This window comes from Rana temporaria, chromosome 1, assembly GCF_905171775.1.
Source record: "Rana temporaria chromosome 1, aRanTem1.1, whole genome shotgun sequence".
Taxonomy (NCBI): domain Eukaryota; kingdom Metazoa; phylum Chordata; class Amphibia; order Anura; family Ranidae; genus Rana; species Rana temporaria.
In genome coordinates, this window is record NC_053489.1 from 572,272,542 (window position 1) to 572,294,720 (window position 22,179).

Genomic DNA, 22,179 nt, shown 5'->3' on the forward strand with positions numbered 1-22,179 from the left:
GATTATACTGTCTTGTTAAAGCAAGTATCCATAGCAACACATAATTAGCATTCTACATTGGTTAACATTGTGCTATAAGAGAACTGTTTAACTTTGTAACTATTCTGGTTTAAGGATTAAAATATTTTTGTGCTATATAGCTATACATTGGGGTTGATTTACGAAAACTGGAAAACTGGAGAGTGCAAAATCTGGTGCAGATCTGTATAGAAACCTATTGGCTTTTTTTTTTTTTCCTCTCCAAGGCTTAACCGAACAAGCTGAAGTTAGAAGCTGATTGGCTACCATGCACAGCTGCACCAAATTGTGCACTCTCCAGTTTTAGTAAATCAATCCCATTGGGTTTTAAATGTGCTTGTGACATGGGTGGCAATAATATAAACATCACAATGAAGTTGGGGGCTATTTGAGTTTTGAGGTTAGTTGAAGTAAAATATCACATAAAACTGTCTGCATGTAAAACATAATGTTAATAAAATACTGCAAAAACTGGTATAAGAATTAGCATATCACTAAAGAAGAAATGCACCTGACTGCTGGTCAGATGCAAGGCTTTGCCCAATCAGGGCACAGAGCACTGTCAGAGCCCTGATTGGACAAAGTCATGATGACTTTACTCAATCATGGCTCAGTGCTCATAGTCCCACCCCACACCTTAAAAGGTTCCTTTCCACAGGAACCTTTTGCCTTGTGCTGTAGGAGTGGAGATAGATAGAACAGGACTCAGCTACTAGCTAGTTAGTGTTTTATTGTGACTCTGAGTGTAGCATGTTAGTGTAGTGTTTAATGTAGTTTGAATACTGTATAGTGTGTCAGTGTAGTTTGAGTATAGTGTAGTGTGAGTATAGTGTAATGCAAGTGCAGTGCAGTGTTTAAAAGAATTACATTACATTTAGTGCTGTATACACTTTTTTATGGTTGCTGCATTTTTTTTTCTTTTTTGTTCCCCCGTCTGTCCCCTTTATTTAAATTGTCAGTCCCAGTTTTTTTTTTTATTTAAAGTGCACCAAACGCCACTTTGGTGGTCCATCCTCAGGCAGGGAACATTTGCCTCTGTTTAGTAAACCATCCTCATCCTTTGTCACCCAAGCTGACACTAGTTTGCAGTCCACCACAGCTGCCAGAGAAGCCTATTCTGCCTCCTTTTCCATAGCTAAATATGCCATAGCCCAGCATCATGCACGGTGGAGTCAGATAAATTATTTGAAAACAACGACACTTGTTTATTGAGGATGCACAGGCATTACTTGATTCTGAAATTGGTCCTAAGGTTTAGGAAGGTAGGACCATGAGCCTACAGAGAGGGGAGAACACATAAACAACAAAATGGCAGTCATGTTCCCCCAGCCGCAGCGTATTGCCAAGTTGGCTCCAGTGACGATGAGGATGAAGGGCATGATGATGATGAGGTCACTGACTTGACTTGGGTGCTTGATTGAGCAGAAGAGGAAAGTGAGGGGGAGGCACAACCCCAATGAGACAGGATGTTCTCCAGAGGCAGCCATCATGGAATAGTAGGGAGCAGCCACCCTATTCCATCAGATTATCTCCTGGCCCACTTTCCACAGCTCTTCTGTGTGGGCCTTTTTTAGCACATGTGCAGCTGATCGCACTGTTTCAATTTGCAATCTCTGTCACCAACAGCTCGATCAAGCCTTCTGATTGGGAACCACCAGTGTAGGCTCCCAATCATGTGACCTCTTTGAAAGCTAATTAGAGCAGTTACATGATACAGACACAACACTGCCTCCTGGACATTAAAAGGTCACTGTGTGGTGGTGTTAAGTTCACCTTTTAGGGCAGAATTTCACTTTTCATAATGAATAGAAGCAATTTATAATGCCCCAGTCATCCTAATGCACTTATCTCTCACTTTTCCCAGCTTTGGCATCTTTGCAGTTTCACCTGTCTATTTGAATTTTTTTAAATGCTTTTTGCTTCCATCACTTCCTGTAGATCATCTCCCATCATGCACTGCCTCCACCTCCCTCATTACTATACCACCTCTTGTTTTATTTCCACCCACTTTTGTGGCCATACACATTCAAATCTGACTGTACAATCTCCTTCAGATCTACTATCAGCTTTTGTAGTGCAAGGCTGTGTGTGATTTGATACACATTCAATAGATTGTTCAGGTGGGTCCCCCTATTCCATAGTCTGATTGTACAATTTCAAATTAAAGGTCCAGCCTTTTTTTTATGTTTATTAAAAGTCAGCAGCTACAAAAAGCATAGCTGCTGGCTTTTAATAAACTTACACTTACCTGCTCCACTGTCCAGCGACGCAATGCCCGGAGCTCCGCTCCTCTCCCCCCCTCTGCCGGCGCCTCCATCCTGTGGGCACCCGGCTGTGACAGCTTTTGGCTTCACGGCCGGGCACTCACTGCGCATGCATGAGCGGTGTTGTGCTACCTGATTGGACAGGCGATCGCCTGGGACCTGTCACGTGTCCCAGGCGATCGCCTACAGGGAGGGGCTGCCATAGGCGATATGACATATTGCCTAAGCGGTCCCTGGGCGGAAGGAGAAAGTGGGACAGGAAGTCCCACTCCTCCTGAAACCCCCACTTCTCCCCCCAAAAAAATAAAATTCCAAATGTGGCATGTAAGGGGGCGAGGAGTGGATTAAGCGGAAGTTTCACTTTTGGTTGGAACTCTGCTTTAAGGAAATTGTACAATCAGACTGCATAGTTCATGGCCATCTTTATACAAGTACATAAGAGGGAGTGGATAGAGACCATTCACATCACCACATAGTAGAAACTCATGTTCCTGCACATGTTTTTTTGGGGGCATTTTGGAGCATTTCTGCTCATCATGCATAGGGCAGCCCATTCACTTGATCAGACTGCCCTATGCATGACAAATGCCCCAGAGAAGCTCCAGAACTTTTTTGGCGTGGAGAACAGTGATTTTTTTTGGTGGAATTACAGCATGTTTTTCGCCTGGCTATTAGCTTTTAACAGCAATGCAAGTGTGAGGCACGTTTTCATTGTGTTTCCAAAACACATGGCTAAACATGTGTTTTCTAAGCAGTTTGCCATGCGTGTGGAAATATGCAGATGTGAATGGAGCGTAATTGTTTTTGTGTAAAAACACCAATTTGACTTACAGGCCCCATTCACACCTACAGTATTAAAAATAGATCAAAGTCTTTACCAAGTAACTATAGATCTGTTTGTTTAACTTCTATAGTCAGGAAGATATTGGAGAGCTTAAAGGGTCACTAAAGGAAAAAAAAAATGTTGCTGAAATTACTGTTTATTGGGTATAGAGACATAAAAGTTAACTGATTCCTTTTAAAAATGATTAAAAATTTAATTTAATCTATCATATAATGTGCCTCTACTTTCACTTTCAGTTTTAAAGGTACATACATGAAGTTCCGGGTGAGAGGTGAGTCGGGAAGACTCGCAGAACAAAAACAAACAAATCCAGGACAGTGTTTTGTTTTTAAAATGAATCTGATTGGTTCTGAGGAGTTTTAGACACACAGTAATGACAGCTTAGACCACCGTGAAAATCTCCCAGTATGATGGTTATAAGGAAACAGGCAACCAGGAAGTGTGGAGATCACAGCAGAATTACAGCTCCTTTAAAGCAAAAACAAACAATGAGGACATGAAACCAGTACTGCAGTAAGGTAAAGGAAGCTATTTAGCTAAAAAAAAAATCCTTTAGTGACCCTTTAATAAAAGACCACATAGATGAGTTTTTGCTGGAAAAAAATATTTTAAGCAACAGACATTATGGATTCATGAAAGATATAAGTTGTCAAACAAACCTGATTTCTTTTTAAGAAGAGGTAAGTAAAACCTTGGACATAGAGGTGGCTGCGGACATGGTATACTTGGATTTTGAAAAAGCATTTAACATGGTTCCTCAAACAGGACTAATGTGTAAGGTAAAATCTACAGGCTTGGAAAAATCAGTTTGTAAATGGATAGAAAACTGGCTAAAAGACCGAATTTGGAGAGTAGTGGTTAATGGTCTAAGGTTATCAGTGGTGTACCCCAAAGTTCAGTGTTGGTACCCTTACTTAAAAATCTTTATAAATGATATAGGGTCTGGCATTAAAAGTACAATTTCAGTCTTTGCAGATGACACAAAGCTTTGCAGTGGAATAAAGTCCTTACAGGATGTCTTTAATTTACAAGCCAACTTCAATGCTCTGTCTAATTGGACAACTATGTGTCAAATTAGATTTAATGTTGATACATGTAAAGTTATGCACATGGGTCTAAGAATATGCATGCATCATACATGCTAGGGGGATACAACTGGGAGAAGGATCTGGAGGTTTTGGTAGATCATAAGCTTAATTATAGCATGCAATGCCAAGCTTTCCAAAGCGAGCAAAGTTCTTTCTTGTATTAAGAGAATTATGGACTCCAGAGAGAGAGAGAGAGATATCATTTTTCCACTGTACAAATCATTAGTAAGACCTCATCTGAAATATCCAGTTCAGTTTTGGGCACTAGTTCTCAAAAAGGATATCGGGGAACTGGAGAAAGTGCAGAGAAGGGCAACCAAACTGATAAGAGGCATGGAGGAGCTCAGCTATGAGGAGAGATTAGAGGAACTGAATTTATTCACTCTTAAGAAGAGAAGATTAAGGCGGAAATGATCAACATGTATAAATACATAAGTGGTCCATATAAGACACTTGGTGTTGAGTTATTCACTTTAAGGTCATCACAGAGGACAAGGGAGCAAACAAGGAAAGGTTTCTTCACAGTAAGAGCTGTGAAAATGTGGAACAGACTCCCTCCAGAGGTGGTTCTGGCCAGCTCAGTAGATTTCTTTAAAAATTTCTGGATACTTTCCTAAATGTACATGATATAACTGGGTACTAAAATTTATAGGTAAGGTTGATCCAGGGAAAATCTGATTGCCTCTCGGGGGATCAGGAAGGATTTTTTTCCCCTGCTGTAGCAAATTGGATCATCCTTTGCTGGTGTTTTTTTGCCTTCCTCTGGATCAACCGTGGGTGAAGGATTGTGTATATGGGTATGGGATTGTACTGTATGATTTTTTTTCAGACTTTTTTATTGGTTGAACTAGGTAGACATTTGTCTTTTATTAACCAGATTAACTATGAACTATTAACTATTAACTATGAAACTTTGTAGTGTAGTAAGGGTATACTTTTTGTGGCTAATTTTTCCCAGGTTACCGTAAAATCAGGGTACCCTTTTATTTTAATGGGCTACTACACGTGACAAAGTAGCTCATGGAACATTTTTGCCAGTTGCGGTTTGCACATTTTTACAAATTTTGCTGCGTTTGTCACTTGTTTTTTCACATGTCAAAATGTGTGTTTGCTTCTGAGTCTAGGGTGCCAACAATTATTGGCACCAAAAAAGCAGCTAGTACATTTTAAGTGTATAAAGGTAAATAACTATTTAAATATATAAAGGTAAATACATATATAATAATACACTAATACACTATACAATCTGATTGTACAAACATCAGATTTACCTATGTTATAGGAGGACACACCTATCTAGCTAATCTTTCTGTATCCATTCTGGTAGGCCCTTGCACTAAATAGTTGTTGCTAGATCTAGAAGAGATTGTACAATCAGATTGTATAGTGTATGGTAAGCTTTACAGACTTCCAGGGACACACTTTTCCTGTTTTAAATACTACAACTCTGCTCTAAATACAGTAGGCTCTTATAAACAAATTCAAATTGATCACTGGCTGTATATTTACTGAGAACAGATAATGATTTATAGGCTGATAATAATTGCATGTAAGCACAGGGTAGAAATCTTCTGGGGAGTGAGGGCAGATGCAGGTTGTATGTTAATGAGTAGGAATGAGCTTCGTAATCGAGTCGAACTCATGTTCGATTCGAACATCGTATGTTAGATCGTTCGTCGAAATACGAACAAAACGGGTCGTTCGTGCCAAATTTGAGTTACAGTAGGTGAACCCGATTTTGTGTCAATCTCGCTCTCTTTCTCAGCGAGATTGAGCACCTACGAGCCCCATCGCGGGAGCCAGCGCCGAGCTGGCTTGCCGCGATGGATACAGAGCCGTCATAGAAGCGACGGGAGATCCGACTTGGATTCCCGCCAATTCTACACGTGTGCGGCGTTTGTTATGAATCCTGAAGGGGAAGTCCCCGCCGGATTTTAAATAAAAATCCGGCATGGGTCCCCCCTCAGGAGCATACCGGGCCCTTAGGTCTGTTATGGGTTGTAAGGAGAGCCCCCCTACGCCGGAAAAAACGGCGTAGGGGGTCCCCCTACAATCCATACCAGACCCGTATCCAAAGCACGCTACCCGGCCAGCCAGGAAGGGAGTGGGGACGAGCGAGCGCCCCCCCCCCCCCTCCTGAGCCGTACCAGGCTGCATGCCCTCAACATGGGGGGGTTGGGTGCTCTGGGGCAGGGGGGCGCACTGCGGCCCCCCCCACCTCAGAGCACCCTGTCCCCATGTTGATGAGGACAGGGCCCCTTCCCGACAACCCTGGCCGTTGGTTGTCGGGGTATGCGGGCGGGAGGCTTATCGGAATCTGGGAGCCCCCTTTAATAAGGGGGCCCCCAGATACCGGCCCCCCACCCTAAGTGAATGAGTATGGGGTACATCGTACCCCTACCCATTCACCTGCAAGAAAAGTGGTAAAAACACAAATAAACCACACAGTGTATTAAAATATTTTATTTTTCTGCTCCGGAGGCCGCCCCCTGTCTTCTTTATTAGCTCTTCTACCAGGGGGGGCTTCTTCTTTGACGTCTTCGGGTGGGTGGGGGCCGCCGTCTGGTTCTCTTCCACCGCCGGGGGGGGGTGGCTTTTAAAAAAGCCCCCACCCCCCCGGCGGGTTTCCTCCGGCGTCTTCGGCGGGGCTCTTCTTCTTCCGCTATCCCGACGGGTCTTCTCAACTCTCCGGGGCTCTCCTTCTGTCTTCGCCGCTCTCCGTTGTTGACTCGGCGCACCCCGGTTCTTCGTCTCGCTGTCCGGTGTCTTCTTCCGTGATGTACGTCTTCTCCTTCCGTGCTGTGATGAGTTCTTCTTCCGTGCTGTGACGTCATGTTCTTCACTTCTCTCCTTCTCCCGATGTTGCCACGCCGGTCCTCCTCGCTGAAATGACGGATGCGCGCCTTGCATCGGACCTATATAGGCCTCACAGTCCCATCATGCTCTGTACCTACCCATGTGATACCTACCCACGTGGTAGGTATCACATGGGTAGGTACAGAGCATGATGGGACTGTGAGGCCTATATAGGTCCGATGCAAGGCGCGCATCCGTCATTTCAGCGAGGAGGACCGGCGTGGCAACATCGGGAGAAGGAGAGAAGTGAAGAACATGACGTCACAGCACGGAAGAAGAACTCATCACAGCACGGAAGGAGAAGACGTACATCACGGAAGAAGACACCGGACAGCGAGACGAAGAACCGGGGTGCGCCGAGTCAACAACGGAGAGCGGCGAAGACAGAAGGAGAACCCCGGAGAGTTGAGAAGACCCGTCGGGATAGCGGAAGAAGAAGAGCCCCGCCGAAGACGCCGGAGGAAACCCGCCGGGGGGGTGGGGGCTTTTTTAAAAGCCACCCCCCCCGGCGGTGGAAGAGAACCAGACGGCGGCCCCCACCCACCCGAAGACGTCAAAGAAGAAGCCCCCCCTGGTAAAAGAGCTAATAAAGAAGACAGGGGGCGGCCTCCGGAGCAGAAAAATAAAATATTTTAATACACTGTGTGGTTTATTTGTGTTTTTACCACTTTTCTTGCAGGTGAATGGGTAGGGGTACGATGTACCCCATACTCATTCACTTAGGGTGGGGGGCCGGTATCTGGGGGCCCCCTTATTAAAGGGGGCTCCCAGATTCCGATAAGCCTCCCGCCCGCATACCCCGACAACCAACGGCCAGGGTTGTCGGGAAGGGGCCCTGTCCTCATCAACATGGGGACAGGGTGCTCTGAGGTGGGGGGGGCCGCAGTGCGCCCCCCTGCCCCAGAGCACCCAACCCCCCCATGTTGAGGGCATGCAGCCTGGTACGGCTCAGGAGGGGGGGGGGCGCTCGCTCGTCCCCACTCCCTTCCTGGCTGGCCGGGTAGCGTGCTTTGGATACGGGTCTGGTATGGATTGTAGGGGGACCCCCTACGCCGTTTTTTTCGGCGTAGGGGGGCTCTCCTTACAACCCATAACAGACCTAAGGGCCCGGTATGCTCCTGAGGGGGGACCCATGCCGGATTTTTATTTAAAATCCGGCGGGGACTTCCCCCTCAGGATTCATAACAAACGCCGCACACGTGTAGAATTGGCGGGAATCCAAGTCGGATCTCCCGTCGCTTCTATGACGCGCTTGCTGGGATGTGCTGTCACTATTCCAGTGAGTGTGAGATGTCGGCGCGATCTCGGCACCCTGTCGCCGAGTATCAGCGCGACGCTGTCGTGCTAAAAGCACAATATCACAAACACCTACTGTACGTTTCACAGACCATAATTCACTGCGGCATCGCTGGCTGATGATTGGCCCGCATGCTTGGCCAATCACAGCTTGCAAAAAACGGAGAGCCATAATTGGCCAAAGCCAGGGTGGCTTTGGCCAATTATGGCTCAGGGGGTTTAGTACACGCCCCACACTATAAAAGGCCGCCTGCAGGTCGGCCTTGTGTAGTGTGTTGCGGTGTTTGAGAGGACAGAGAGAGTGTAATTTTTTGCAGGTAGATAGAGCAGGCAGGCTAGTCAGTTAATGTTACAGTGTGTAGAGGATATATATATACATCCCAGGTGTTGTACATATATTTATACACTGTATAGTTTAGCTAGATCAAGTCTTCCTAATTTACTGGCAGGCAGGTAATTGTGCTAGCTGCAGTATTCTTACGTGGTTTATTGCCTGTGTCCTGTAGTTTGCTCCTAAAGCTACTTGGTGTGTACTGGCCGTGTGCTCTGTAGTTTGCACCTAAAGATTCAGGAACAGTGAGTCCTGAAAAAAACGACAGTTTTTAAAAAAAAATTTCCATTGATACATGTTCCCTGGGGCAAGACCCGGGTTCTCAAAGACGTTTTACGACAATAACTTGCATATTAGGCTTTAAAATGAGCACTTTTGAATTTGAACGTTCAAGTCCCATAGACGTCAATGGGGTTCTAAATGTTTGCGCGAATGTTCGGTCCGTTAGAAGGTTCTGGTGCGAACTGAATGGGGGGGTGTTCGGCTCATCCCTATTAATGAGGTTAGCTGGTGAACTCCTTTCTGTGTCCTAGCAGTTTTCCCAACCTAAAGGACAGGTAGCAGGAGTAATGGAGGAGTATTTTATACAACAAACTGCAGGCTGAGAGAAATTCCTGGTCTAGGAAATATTGAAAACTTTTTATTTTCTGTAAAAGAGGTACTAAAACGGTAGACTGGTTCATAGGGAAGCTGGAATTTATAAAAAAAAAGTGAACTTAGCCTTTAAAGGGTTAAAGCATATTTCATTATGCGATTTGAATATGCAATTTATATGGAATCCTGTAACTATTTTTTTTTCATTCCTCAAAAAAAATTAAAATAAAGTATGCTGACACCAATAAACTGCTTCATTTCAAGCTTTACTGATTTCAACAAAAGAAATAAATATTAAGACAGAAATGCAGATCATGCAATCATGCATTATATTTCCTTTTATGGCTCTGTCTGTTATCAATTTGTATTTAAATGTAATGGTTTAGTATTGCTTTTATTATTAAGTATCATCACGGTGTACACCAATTTTTTATTTATATTATGTAAAATAATTTGATCAATGGTTCATAAGATATTTTAATGGGAGATCAAAACATATGTGCACCCAGTGATATGTTCCTATTAAATAAATAGATGTCTCCTGTCACTTAATCCTGAAATTGCATGTTTTATTTTTTTTATTATTATTATACAGTTATATTCAACCAGTTGAATAAAAATTTACAAACTAGAGTAACACATAGCATAATGCAGAAATATATATTTTTTAATTGATGTGTCTTCTGTAAACTGTAATCTGATTGGTAGGTAAAGGTTACTGCAGTTATGTTATCATTGCTGCTTGTCTTATTGAAAAAAAACAGTACAGAGCTTAGTCACCTGTAAACGGAAGTACTTTAATGGCAGTATTATCAACTGAGAAGTTGAGTATGAGTCAAGCATCAGGCAGCGCTCTGGTAGAGCAACAGGCTGTGGTCGTCCCCAGCTGGGAGAAGGTTTCATTAAACCTTGCAACCTCTCACGTCTCAGCAAGTGAGTCTGTCTGCGTTCCCAGTGACAATAAAGTCCCCAGGAAGGACTTCAATCTGAAGCCAAGGGTATGGTTTCTAACAAAAGTGTTAAAGGAGATGCTTACACTTTGGGATGTACAGCCAGTCTATACTGGGGTGTCTCCACCACAATCAGACAGTCTGGTACTGCGGAGTACCATTAGGTGGACCCATGAATGGAAGGTGGTACAGCACAAAGGGTCAAGACAAAAATGGTTTATTTATGACGGTATTACTAGTGTTAAAAGTCGCCTGTGCACAGATGTGAAAGGGTCTGGAGAAGCTGTGGAGAACATTATGCTGCATGACCGGTTTGGTGGTGAGTCGGTGATGGTCTGGGGAGGCAAATCCATGGAGGGACACATGGCCCTCTACAGGCTAGATACTGGCACCCTGACTACCATTAGGTATCAGGATAAAATCCTTGTGTAGCACAGGCCTACTACCAAAAGTTATCATTTAAGAAATGTATTGTTTCTTTAGAAAAGGGTTTGGCCATTGAAACTTTATCAGAATATTTCCTTCTAGTTAAGAAAAACAGTTATGCATTGTGGGATATTTAGGACAATGAGGAAGTACTCATGTTGTCAAATCAGGCTGGGAACTACAAACCCACAATGCCAAGCTACAAACCCACAATACCAAGCTCAGAGAACAGCCTGCTGGGTAAGCAGATAAAAGTACAGGCGTGGCCTGCATTCTCTTTGTCTGGACGCCATTCAACAACCAGCAAGAGGCCTGTGTGGGCACAGGGCTGGGAGAGCCTGCGGTCTACAGCAGAGAGAGCAGATCGCCTGCCTCAGAGGAATCCTTGTATCCTTGTGAGCAGCCCTGACGATCGAGCAGGAGAACCAACCAGCGCTTCAGAGCTTTTGAAGCCACCTGCCTTCCAGTATACCGGGAGGAGCAGCACGGCGCGGAGGTGCCATCTATACAGATGGAGTCCACAGCCAGCTGGGATCCAGAGTGGTGAGAAGGCATTTGCATATCCATGTAGTGACTGTACTATTGTTAAGTGATTGCCTACTATACAGACTGCCACTGAGACCTGTAGTCCCACGGCTGTGGATCTATTGCACCTGAGTATTCTATAGCTGGATCCTGGGGTTTTCTGTTTCCTTTTTCCCCATGCTGCAAGGTCAGCACTGTACTGTTCACTCACAGAAGGAATTACAAGTGGGGATAGTTTGCAGCTAAGTAATCAATCATACCATATTCTACAGTTACTGTTTCCTTTGCTATTTTGGATTACAAATACGTGCACCACCTCACACTGCAGTATAATTAAGCTAGCTGAAGACAAGAGAACTGGAGGAACTTTCAATAGCTTATTATTTCACTGGGCTTTGCTGCTATACAATTGCGTATCACTCTGAACTGCACTCTAGGGGGAGCCATTTAGCAACATACAGTTGGAACTTGTACTTATATTATTGTGTTCGCTGTTGTGTATTCTGCGTGCAGTAGTCTGTGTGCTGAGGCCTCAGTGGGGAGGTGCTTCAATACAGGTATAAAAGTATTGATGATCTATTCCACTGTGCACCTGTTCACATATACCCTTATCAGGTGTGCTTATCTCTGAAACTGGTAGTTCTGAGGAGCAGAACTTGGGACCTAAGCTAAAGGCCTGAAACAGCCGGATGGCTAGTGTGAAAGTCGGGAGGCTGAACTGTTGATTCTTTTCAAGATACAGGAATGATGGAACCCTCTTGCAAGGGCTACTTTTGTATCTGTGAACTTTGATGTTTTTAAATAAAAGTGGGCTACCAGGCCCTTAAAAACTCACTTCTGGACTGGCATACTGACTGAAAAACGCACCTACCATTGGAGTCTGATTCCCCAATCTTACTATATATATATATATATATATATATATATATATATATATATATATATATATATATATATATATATATATATATTTACATTATCATGTTAAAGCAATCTTGTGCTTTTTAAAGTGTTATCAGTAATGTGAGTCCCTGTATTTTTCTGCATATTGGATTTCTATATATTATACACAAAACTAGTAACTAAAATCTCATATAAGCTTTAAAGTGACCCTGCTGTATATTTAAAGCCTGTCAAACAAATACCCTACAAAATAAAATTGTGAATACTTACCTATTCTCAAACACTACTAGACACTGCCCAATTCCAACAGATTTGGCTCCTGAACTCCATTATGAAACTGACACTTTTGAGTGAGAGCTGAATGACACCAAGGAGATTTTTCTGGAACTGTTAGTTTCACAATGGACTTCAAGGGACTATCCCTTGAAGCAAGGGATGCAGCCCCCCTAATACTTACCTGAGCCCACTCTCGATCCAGCGATGTGCAAGAGAACAGCTGGTTCTCTGCCTCCTCATTGGCTCAAAGACAGCAGCAGGAGCCAATGTCAATTACAGCCAGTGAGGAAGATCCTTTTTAAAAACACCTGTTTCCTTACTAGTTATGACTTCAGTTGACATAATTGATTCAGTATCCTGTAACAAGCAGGCAAAAAGAGAAACACAGAGGTTGTTTTCCAGTTAATGTCCCTGAGTATATACCATGCTTACCAGTCTGCATGGCAAAATGACAATGTCTCCTACGCCGTCGTATCTTAACTGCATATTTACGCTGGCCGCTAGGGGCGTGTACGCTGATTTACGCCTAGAATATGTAAATCAGCTAGATACGCCTATTCACGAACGTACGCCCGGCCATCGCAGTAAAGATACGCCAATTACGTAAGGGGTTTTCAGGCGTAAAGCACCAAAAACATGGCGCAGCCAATGTTAAGTATTAACGTCGGAACCACGTCGAATTTTTCAAATTGTACGTCGTTTGCGTAACTTGTCCGTGAATTAGGCTGGCCGTAATTTTCGTTCACGTCGAAAGCATGACGATTTGCCGACGTCATTTGGAGCATGCGCACTGGGATAGGTCCACGGACGGCGCATGCGCCGTTCGATCGAAACGTTATTTACGTGGGGTCACAGTTAATATACATAAAACACGCCCGCACCTTTAACATTTGAATTAGGCGGGCTTACGCCGGGCCTAATACGCTACGCCGCCGTAACTTCGGCGGCAAAATCTTTGAAAATACCAAACTCGCCTCTCAAAGTTACGGCGGCGTATCGTATAGGAGATACGCTACGCCCGCCTAAAGGTACGTGAATCTACTCCATAATGTGTACTGACTACTCCCCAGAAACATCAGTTCCTGCATGCATGACTGGCTCACCAATTTTCCCAGATGTCTGCCTAAGATACAAATCAGATTTCAGGCATCCCTTGCAACAAAAATGTCATTTTTTTGAGAGATATTTTCAATAGGAACACATCCAAAGGGATGCAGGCCCAGCAGATTTCCTCATTAGTGCTTTTTAGTTTCACACCTCAGGCCCCGTAAACACGTCCGAGAAACTCGACGGGCAAAACACATCGTTTTGCTCGTCAAGTTCCTTGTGAAGCCGCCGAGGATCTCGGTGAGCCAAGTTTCCTCATTGACTGAGGTCCCGTACACACGACTGAGTTTCTCGGCAGAATTCAGCCAGAAACTCGATCGGAGCCGTATTCTGCCGAGAAACCCGGTCGTCTGTACACTTTTGGCCGAGGAAACCGACGAGGATCTCGTCGGGCCAAATAGAGAACATGTTCTCTATTTCCTCGTTAGTCAATGAGGAAACTTGGCTCACCAAGATCCTCGGCGGCTTCACAAGGAACTCGACGAGCAAAACGATGTGTTTTGCCCGTCGAGTTTCTCGGACGTATGTACGGGGCCTAACGAGGAAATAGAGAACATGTTATCTATTTGGCCCGACGAGATCCTCGTCGGTTTCCTCGGCCAAAAGTGTACAGACGACCGGGTTTCTCGGCAGAATACGGCTCCGATCGAGTTTCTGGCTGAATTCTGCCGAGAAACTCGGTCGTGTGTACGGGGCCTGACAGTTAATTATGAAACCGCTCCCATTACCCTCACTCAGAACATAGGCACAAACACACATACATTTCTTCAGAATAACAAAAGGTAGCAATCTGAAAAAATGTTTGTAATAATCCTTGCAATGAACATAGATCACCCAGAGGTGAATGCTTTTTTTCTCAACAAAAGTGGAGTTAAGCTTTAACAATGTCGATTGTGGAAGCACCTATAAAAGTCACCCAAACATGAGGACCAAATATGAACTCCATGCATGTACCAAAAGCATCAGTGCAAATACATCACAATGTGTATTGATTTTATCATTATTAGCATTGTACCGTATTATCCATCAGTAGAAACAGAAAAATATATAGAATTGTTTAGTGCAGTTGCGCAATGCACAAAGGCTCTGTGTCAAGACCTGAAACTCAAAATATATATATACTGTATATCTTATGCTTTAATTCAAAGAACATTGTAATCTGAAAATGGATTGGTTACTATTGATTACAACATTTTGACCACAGATATTTTGCTTTGCAATAGTTTATTAAAGCAGTGTTCCAGCCGCAATTTTTTTTTAAGTCTGTGATATCGCGCCCCCCCCCCCCCCCCGAGGCCGATCCGTCCATGGGATCGGCTGCCGGCGTCGCCATCCTAATGAAGGCGCATTTGACCTAACTAGCGATAGTTGGTCCAGTCCAAGGGGTGAGTGCACATCTATAAGGGGATTTTTCTTATCAATATTTCAAGCACCAGCACTTTACTTGGGATTTCGATATCTTCATGATTGTTCCAAGCACAAGTACTTTTTCACTGGGGACTGTTTTTAAGTGACCTACTTATTTACTTTGAACTTTTCATATAGCGTGGTCCAATGTTGACAACCTACCAGATTGAAATTTACTGAAACACACCAAAATTTTACTGGCACAGACAAGTTTTTTTTACTGGCATTTCCAAAAGTTACACAATTACAGTTTTAAGTGCAAATTAGAGTATTTAGGCTACACACAAATAAAATATGCAATTAGCAATATTATTTAAGGTAGATATTTAAGGCAAAAAACATATTTATTTATTTTTTGATCTAGTAAGTAGCTCAGGAGACAGGAGGGCAAGAAATTATAATGGGCGCATACACATATGAAATGTCCCCGACCCGATCGCTGCTGGAGTCCCTTGATCGGTCCCCGAAGCTGAAGAACGGGGAGAGCTGTGTGTAAACACAGCTTCCCCGTTCTTCACTGTGGCGCCCGCATTGATTGTGTGTTCCCTTATATAGGGAATTACAATCAATGATGTCACACCTACAGCCACACCCCCCTACAGTTAGAAAAACATATGAGGTCACACATAACCCCTTCAGTGCCCCCTACTGGTTAACTCCCAAACTGTAATTGTCATTTTTACAGTAAACAATGCATTTTAAATTTTCACGAAAAAAAAACGCTGATCGCCGCAATTAGTAGTAAAGAAAATAATTAATAAAAATGCAATAAAACTATCCCCTATTTTGTAAACGCTCTCTGTCCTCTCTTAACCACTGCAACACACTACACAAGGCTGACCCGCAGGCGGCCTTTAATAGTGTGGGGCGTGTACTAAACCCCCTGAGCCACAATTGGCCAAAGCCACCCTGGCTTTGGCCAATTATGGCTCTCCGTTTTTTGCAAGCTGTTATTGGCCAAGAATGCGGGTCATAGTGCATGCTTGGCCAATCATCAGCCAGCAATGCCGCAGTGAATTATGGCCCGTGGTGCGTCACTCAAATTTGGTGCGAATGACCCGTTCTGTTCGTATTTCGACGAACGATCGAACATACGATGTTCGAGTCGAACATACGTTCGACTCGAACACGAAGCTCATCCCTACTGGCCATGTATGGACTGAAATTCAGCCAGCTCAGTATTAGCAGGTTATTGAAATCGTGCACAGGAAGCTTGTTGTATGCAGAGGATAGCTTTACTTTCATGGATTATTAGCAATGCATCTCTTACAGGAAACAGGAGAATACAAGTACACACTTAGATACAGAAGGTACATCCTGTGATTACATTACCACAGAGAATTCACACTATAATACTGCAGTGCCACCTATAGATAGGTATAATGCATATATATATATCTCACATTATAAAGCAACTTTACATTACATGTTGTTCTTCCAACACTCAGCGAGGACCCGATGAATCTCCATCTGTATGTGGCCACTGTGGTTAAACAGAAGTCAATCTGCCAACTGACTGCTGTTAAACCATCCTGACATTCTGTTAATCCACTCTGCTGATCTCCAGGGTGGAAGTCTCCCTACTGTCAGAGTACAATGACACAGCAGGAAGGATTCCTCCATTCTTATCAAATGTATAGATGGGGGAATCAGGTCAGTTTGTTTAGGACTCATGTATAGCCAAACTAACTCCATACTTGTACTGTAAATCATATTGTAAATATGCTTTTCTGTGTAATTATTTTTTCTGGGTAAATATAATGTAAATTGCCATACTTTTACTGCACATTGGAGTTTATTTACGAAAGGCAAATCCATTTTGCACTACAAGTGCAAAGTGCCCTTGAAATTGCACCGAATGTGCACATGGAGGTGCATGTGCTGTAAATCTGAGGGGTAGATCTGAAATGAGGGGAAGATCTGCTGATTTTATTATCCAATCATGTGCAAGCTAAAATGCTGTTTTTTATTTTCCTTGCATGTCCCCTTCAGATCTACAGCGACTGCACTTCCAAGTGCAATTTCAAGTGCACTTTGTAATTGTAGTTTGCACTTGTAGTGCAAAGTGGATTTGCCTTTAGTAAATAACCCCAATTGTGTTGCAAATAGTATGTTACAGTATTTGTTAATATTATGTAACCTTATCAATAAATGTATAATGCAGATCAAACGACTTCTTTTGTCTAAGAATTCTCAGATCTAGGTGTGTTTACGTAAATACTCTTGAGGCTAGTTTACACCTGTGCCTACCATTTTGACATACTTTTATGATGTGTTTTTGATGCTTTTGTAATGCTTTTTTTTGAAGATTTAATTAAGCTTAGCAAATGCCTTGTGATCATCAGTTTCCTGGCTAATTAATACCTCCGCTCAGATCACCAGCTCATCAGTCTCCTGGCTCAGTTGTTCTCCCACCCACTCAGTAGTACGTTCCCCCTTACCCCATTTCAACCCCCCCATGCTCATTAGTACATTCCATCCCCACACTCAGTAGTACATTATCCCCTCTCAGTAGCAATACCCCCCTCACTGCTAAATAGTAACACCCTTCCATTCAGTAGTAATCCCCAATGCCCACACCACCTTCTCCTCTACTCTGCTGAATCTCAGTTCTGCTGAAACTCCACTCTGCTGTCCTTCTGACCCTCTGTTCTGCTGATCTCCTGCTCTGCTGATTACCAACTTTGTTTCTTGCTCTGGTCCCCACTCACCTTCCTGCAGTATCATTCCACTGAGTGATATCTGTGGATACCCTGCTGTTCCACATTGAGCCTCACAGCCTGGACTTGAATACAACACAGAGGTAATGCTTAATAAGCACTCCTCAACAGCTGAAGTTAGGGAGTGCTATCTTAGGCTTTGTTTCCACTTTGCACTGTAGAAATCCTGTATAATAATAATAATAATAATAATAATAATAATAATAATAATAATACAATGTCCACAATCCTTTCAGCCAGTGCCTTTGTAGAGATCTTAGTGGGAAAACCCTTTTAATCCAAGGTCAGAAATGGACTTGAGTATAGCTAGAGGCAGATGCTTTGGACTTGCTGTGCAATGCTCTTTTTAAGCTGAGGTTATGTTTGTTTATTGGCTTGCTAAATAAAAGTAAAGGGCAAATCTGCTTAAACAACTCCTGCGTGTTTCTGCTTCATGCAAGGTTTACCTTGACCAATACCAGTTAAGTATGCACCCCTTATATATATATTTTACTTAAAGCCAACACTTTTTTGTTTTAGATTGGATAGCGTTTGGGAGGTTAGAGCCCTTATTGGGTTCTTATTGCTCTGGAAACATGTACCTTGACTCTTGGTTATTGTGACCATTATCTCCAGTACACAAAGTGTTGCTAAAATCCAGAATGTTTGAGTTGTCACAGGTATGGGAGGTAAGGGAAAATGTTTGAGGCCCCGTACACACGTCTGAGAAACTCGACGGGCAAAACACATCGTTTTGCCTGTCGAGTTCCTTGTGAAGCCGCCGAGCATTTTGGCGAGCCAAGTTTCCCCGTTGACTAAAGAGGAAATAGAGAACACGTCGGTTTCCTCGGCCGAAAGTGTACACACGGCTGGGTTTCTTGGCAGAATACAGCTCCGATCGAGTTTCTGGCTGAATTCTGCAGAGAAACTCGGTCGTGTGTACGGGGCCTTAAGGATAAAACATGGTACGATGGCAAGTAAGTGGGGATATTTATTTGATTTGAAGAGATCTTATTTTACTTCCTGCTGTGTCTCTGAGATAGGAAATACCCAGATGGGACACAGACAGCAAAATAATTTCATATACTGTATTCCCTACGCAATACAAAACTGGAAAAAAACGTTTTTGGTTATACATTTAAAGGGACTTTCGTAACAGTTATTATTGTGCTTACCGTGTGTATTGCTTCTGACATTTATTTTTTGTTTTCCTCAGGGTGGTGGCTGAAGCATAACTTGAAGATAAAGTACATTGGGGGAAGATCTGAGCTATCACTAATGTACTGAGGTAGGAGCATATCTGTTTAATAACAGATATTACATTTTCCATATACATAGTAGAAGTTTAAATTAGAACTGTTAATTGTAAAACTTTGGCCTTATGGTGTATAAAAGATTGCCATAATATTGTATTTCAATAGAGATTATATATTTTTGATCAGCAGAATATCTACTAAACATTGAACATTTTTGGATCGCATTGTTTTAGCAGTACGTTAGAAAAACTCTGTAGTATTACATGCAGAGATCTCACTGATGCTTTATTGTCTTATATTTCTGGCACACTTTGGGAATTATTAATGTGTGCCCTATGGTTACCTGTTTTGCTATACATTTTCATTTACTGCATATTGTAGTATGTAGATGCACTGGTGAATTTAGTTGTTCTTCTGTTTCAAGAAAGGCTGCTTTTTTGGCATAAATCAATCTGATGGGAATGTTATCATGAAGAAACAGATCTTATGAAAACAAAACAGACAGATCCATTTTTTATATTTATTTGAAGCTAGATTGTATTTAATATGTTTGATAAAACTTTATTTGTATTTGTATTGTCAGAAATGTTGAAAACATTTGCATTGTTGTATATTACTTGGCTACGGAGAGTCCAATAACCTTGTGAAATCAAGCTACTGTCTAGGCCTATCTTTATACTGCTACCCCTAGAGTAAGCACTGTCATCTGTGCAAAAAAGTCATTATCTTCCCTGTGTTAAAGTTTTGCAGGAAAAGATTTACAACTGATATTTTTCTGTTTGTTATGGAATTGTTACACTTCTTATCTCTTTAGCAAAGTCTAAATGAGCCCTCTCATTTGCAGATAATATTTATGAAAAACTTTTCCCTATGTAATACCTCTGTGTTCTTTGCTGCTGCTCTCTTATCTCTGTTTACCTTGTGTGTGATTTAATACGCTATAGTTATTGTATTTTGAATTTGTATTGACATCTCTTTGGACTCACTTATGGGAGCTATTCTCATTTTTATTTGATATAATGAAGTTGACCTGAAAGGTGAAAATATTTTTAGTTTAAGAGACAATGGACCCAATTTACAAAATTCGGACACGTGGAATTTTCATTGCTACTCATTTGCTAATTTATTTTTCAATTCTATTTATTTTTAGATTTTTTTAACAACTCACTAAAGTCGTTATCACATATATCCACTGCAATTACTGCCTGGATGTTATTGACCTTTTAGCTTTTTGTATGTGTAAGTCAATTCACAAAGATTATAACAAAGATTTTACTCTTAAAAATAGTTAGCTTCTGGGTAGCCTTAAAGGAGATCTAAGCCTTAACTGGAAAATAATTTGTTAAAGCACTGTGTATCAAACAAGTGTCATGTTTTTGTCTTTTTTTCTTCATAAAATTATATTTTCAACTTTTGTTTTATTATTTTATGCTCCTCAATACTACAGATTTGCTCCAGCCTTTTTTTGCCAGTTGTTGTCTATATGCATGCACCCATATGTCTACTGCACATAACTTCCCTGGCAGTGCATCCCTATGTGTGTCAGCATGGCTGCTTGTACTCATTGTCAAAGGTCAAAATTTACACTGCTGGAGCACAATTGGAGCAGTTGTCATCTTATGACAGAAAGTAAATTAGGAATGGTGTAGGTGTGGCGCTGTTGCTCAGAAATAATTTTAGTGTTATAACCAATATGATTAAAGATATTAATAACGTGACAGAGGCTAAAGTGGATGAATTAACCAAGTTACAGAAGGTCAGAGTTACAGAAGGTCTTTGCGTCACTTCTGGTCAGGGCCGTGGAAGGAATTTTTGATCTGCGCCTGTGTTTTTTCACATGTCTGTTACTGTGCACTTAAATCTGAGTATATATCCATTGATTTTTAAAAGTAAAACATTTATAAGCGTTATCACCCTGAACATTATTTCTCTTCTCCTATGCTAATATTGGAGGACCGCAATTTAGCAAACCACAAAGCCAACATTCCTAGAGTGCTACACAGTGGCATATACTGTGGCTGCGCTGCACCCCCTGGTGGGGTAAAGGAATCTAGTGAGTGCATTCATAATAAGAACACGCATAAGATCACCAACACCAATATGACCTAATTAACCTCCCTGGCGGTATGATTCTGTCTGGAATTACGTACCAAAAGCGGTACAATTATTTTGCAAGGAAATTTGGCGTTTTATACTGTAGGCCTGTAATTTTTAGAAATAACTCACTTAAATCTGACCAAGCAAGAGTCTTGTAGGCATCCCAGGTATGATTTTTTTTTAAAACAAAATTATAAATTATAATATAATAAATAATTATAAATAATTATAACAAATAATAATATAATTATAATAAAAATTATTCAATAATGTAATCAACTCAAAATCACTGAAATTTGCTCAGTTGAAGAATTGTCGCTATCATTATTTTTTTTTTTTATGACGAATTTCCCCACAAATCGCTATCGCACATTTCTGCAAGTGATTATAATTTATTATCGCTGTTTTCTAGCTGATCTAAAACCATTTTTGACATAAAGGGACACTTTTGGACAATCTACAGTTTTTAGGCAGAAATTACATTTTTTATTTTATAAAAGTACATGCAGGGCACTGGGCAGACCACTAGGTACAAGGGGGGGTGTGTATTTTTTACATACAGTACTGTAATCTATAAGATTACAGTATACTGTATGTAAAGTGTTTGTTTACTTTTTTGAATTTGGCGCCGTTCTCCGCTCCCGTGCGTCGTAACGTCGCAGGGAACGGAGATCGGCGGCACACGGGGACACTGTGAATCGAGCGAGGAGGACCCGCTCGCTCACACAGCGCGGAGGCATCGCTGGATCCAGGGACAAGGTAAGTAACTTGCCTGTGGATCCAGCGAGAAGGTAAGCCGCGCCGCTGCACACTCTGCACGTCCACCCCGAGCGTGACTCGGGGATACCGATCCTAACATTGGAAACCTACCCCGAGTCACGCTCGGGTTTACCTCTAAGGGGGTTAAGAAGGCTCAAATAATTTCTTCTTTGAAGAGCATTGGTCACTTCTGAAGACCTCAAGTCACGTTATTGATTTTTCTGGAGCACTCAATGCTAAAGGACTGTCAATATCTATTTGAGTTTCTGTTTTTTTAGTTGTTTAAAAATATTTTTTATTTTGCATATCCATATTTTTTATTTGTGCATTTCCTTATTCACTTTAACATGTTAGACTGCTGAATGTTGCAATAGCTTTCTGCACTAATTAGCAGGGAGTCTAACCCCCACACACATAAAAAAAGCACCAGTCACACCATAAAGGAGCCACAAAGGAAGAGTGCAATATTTATTTTGTCAGCAC

General features: G+C 42.1%; 1 protein-coding gene across 3 annotated transcripts in view; it reads left to right on the top strand.

Moving 5' to 3' along the window:
- Positions 1-22,179, top strand: part of SGCZ (sarcoglycan zeta) — a 1,301,913-nt gene that overhangs the window by 490,690 nt on the left and 789,044 nt on the right. For all 3 annotated transcript variants that reach the window (XM_040334675.1, XM_040334676.1, XM_040334677.1), the window contains exon 4: positions 18,801-18,872. The gene's annotated coding sequence lies outside the window, so the exon portion shown is untranslated. The remainder of the gene's footprint in view (positions 1-18,800; positions 18,873-22,179) is intronic.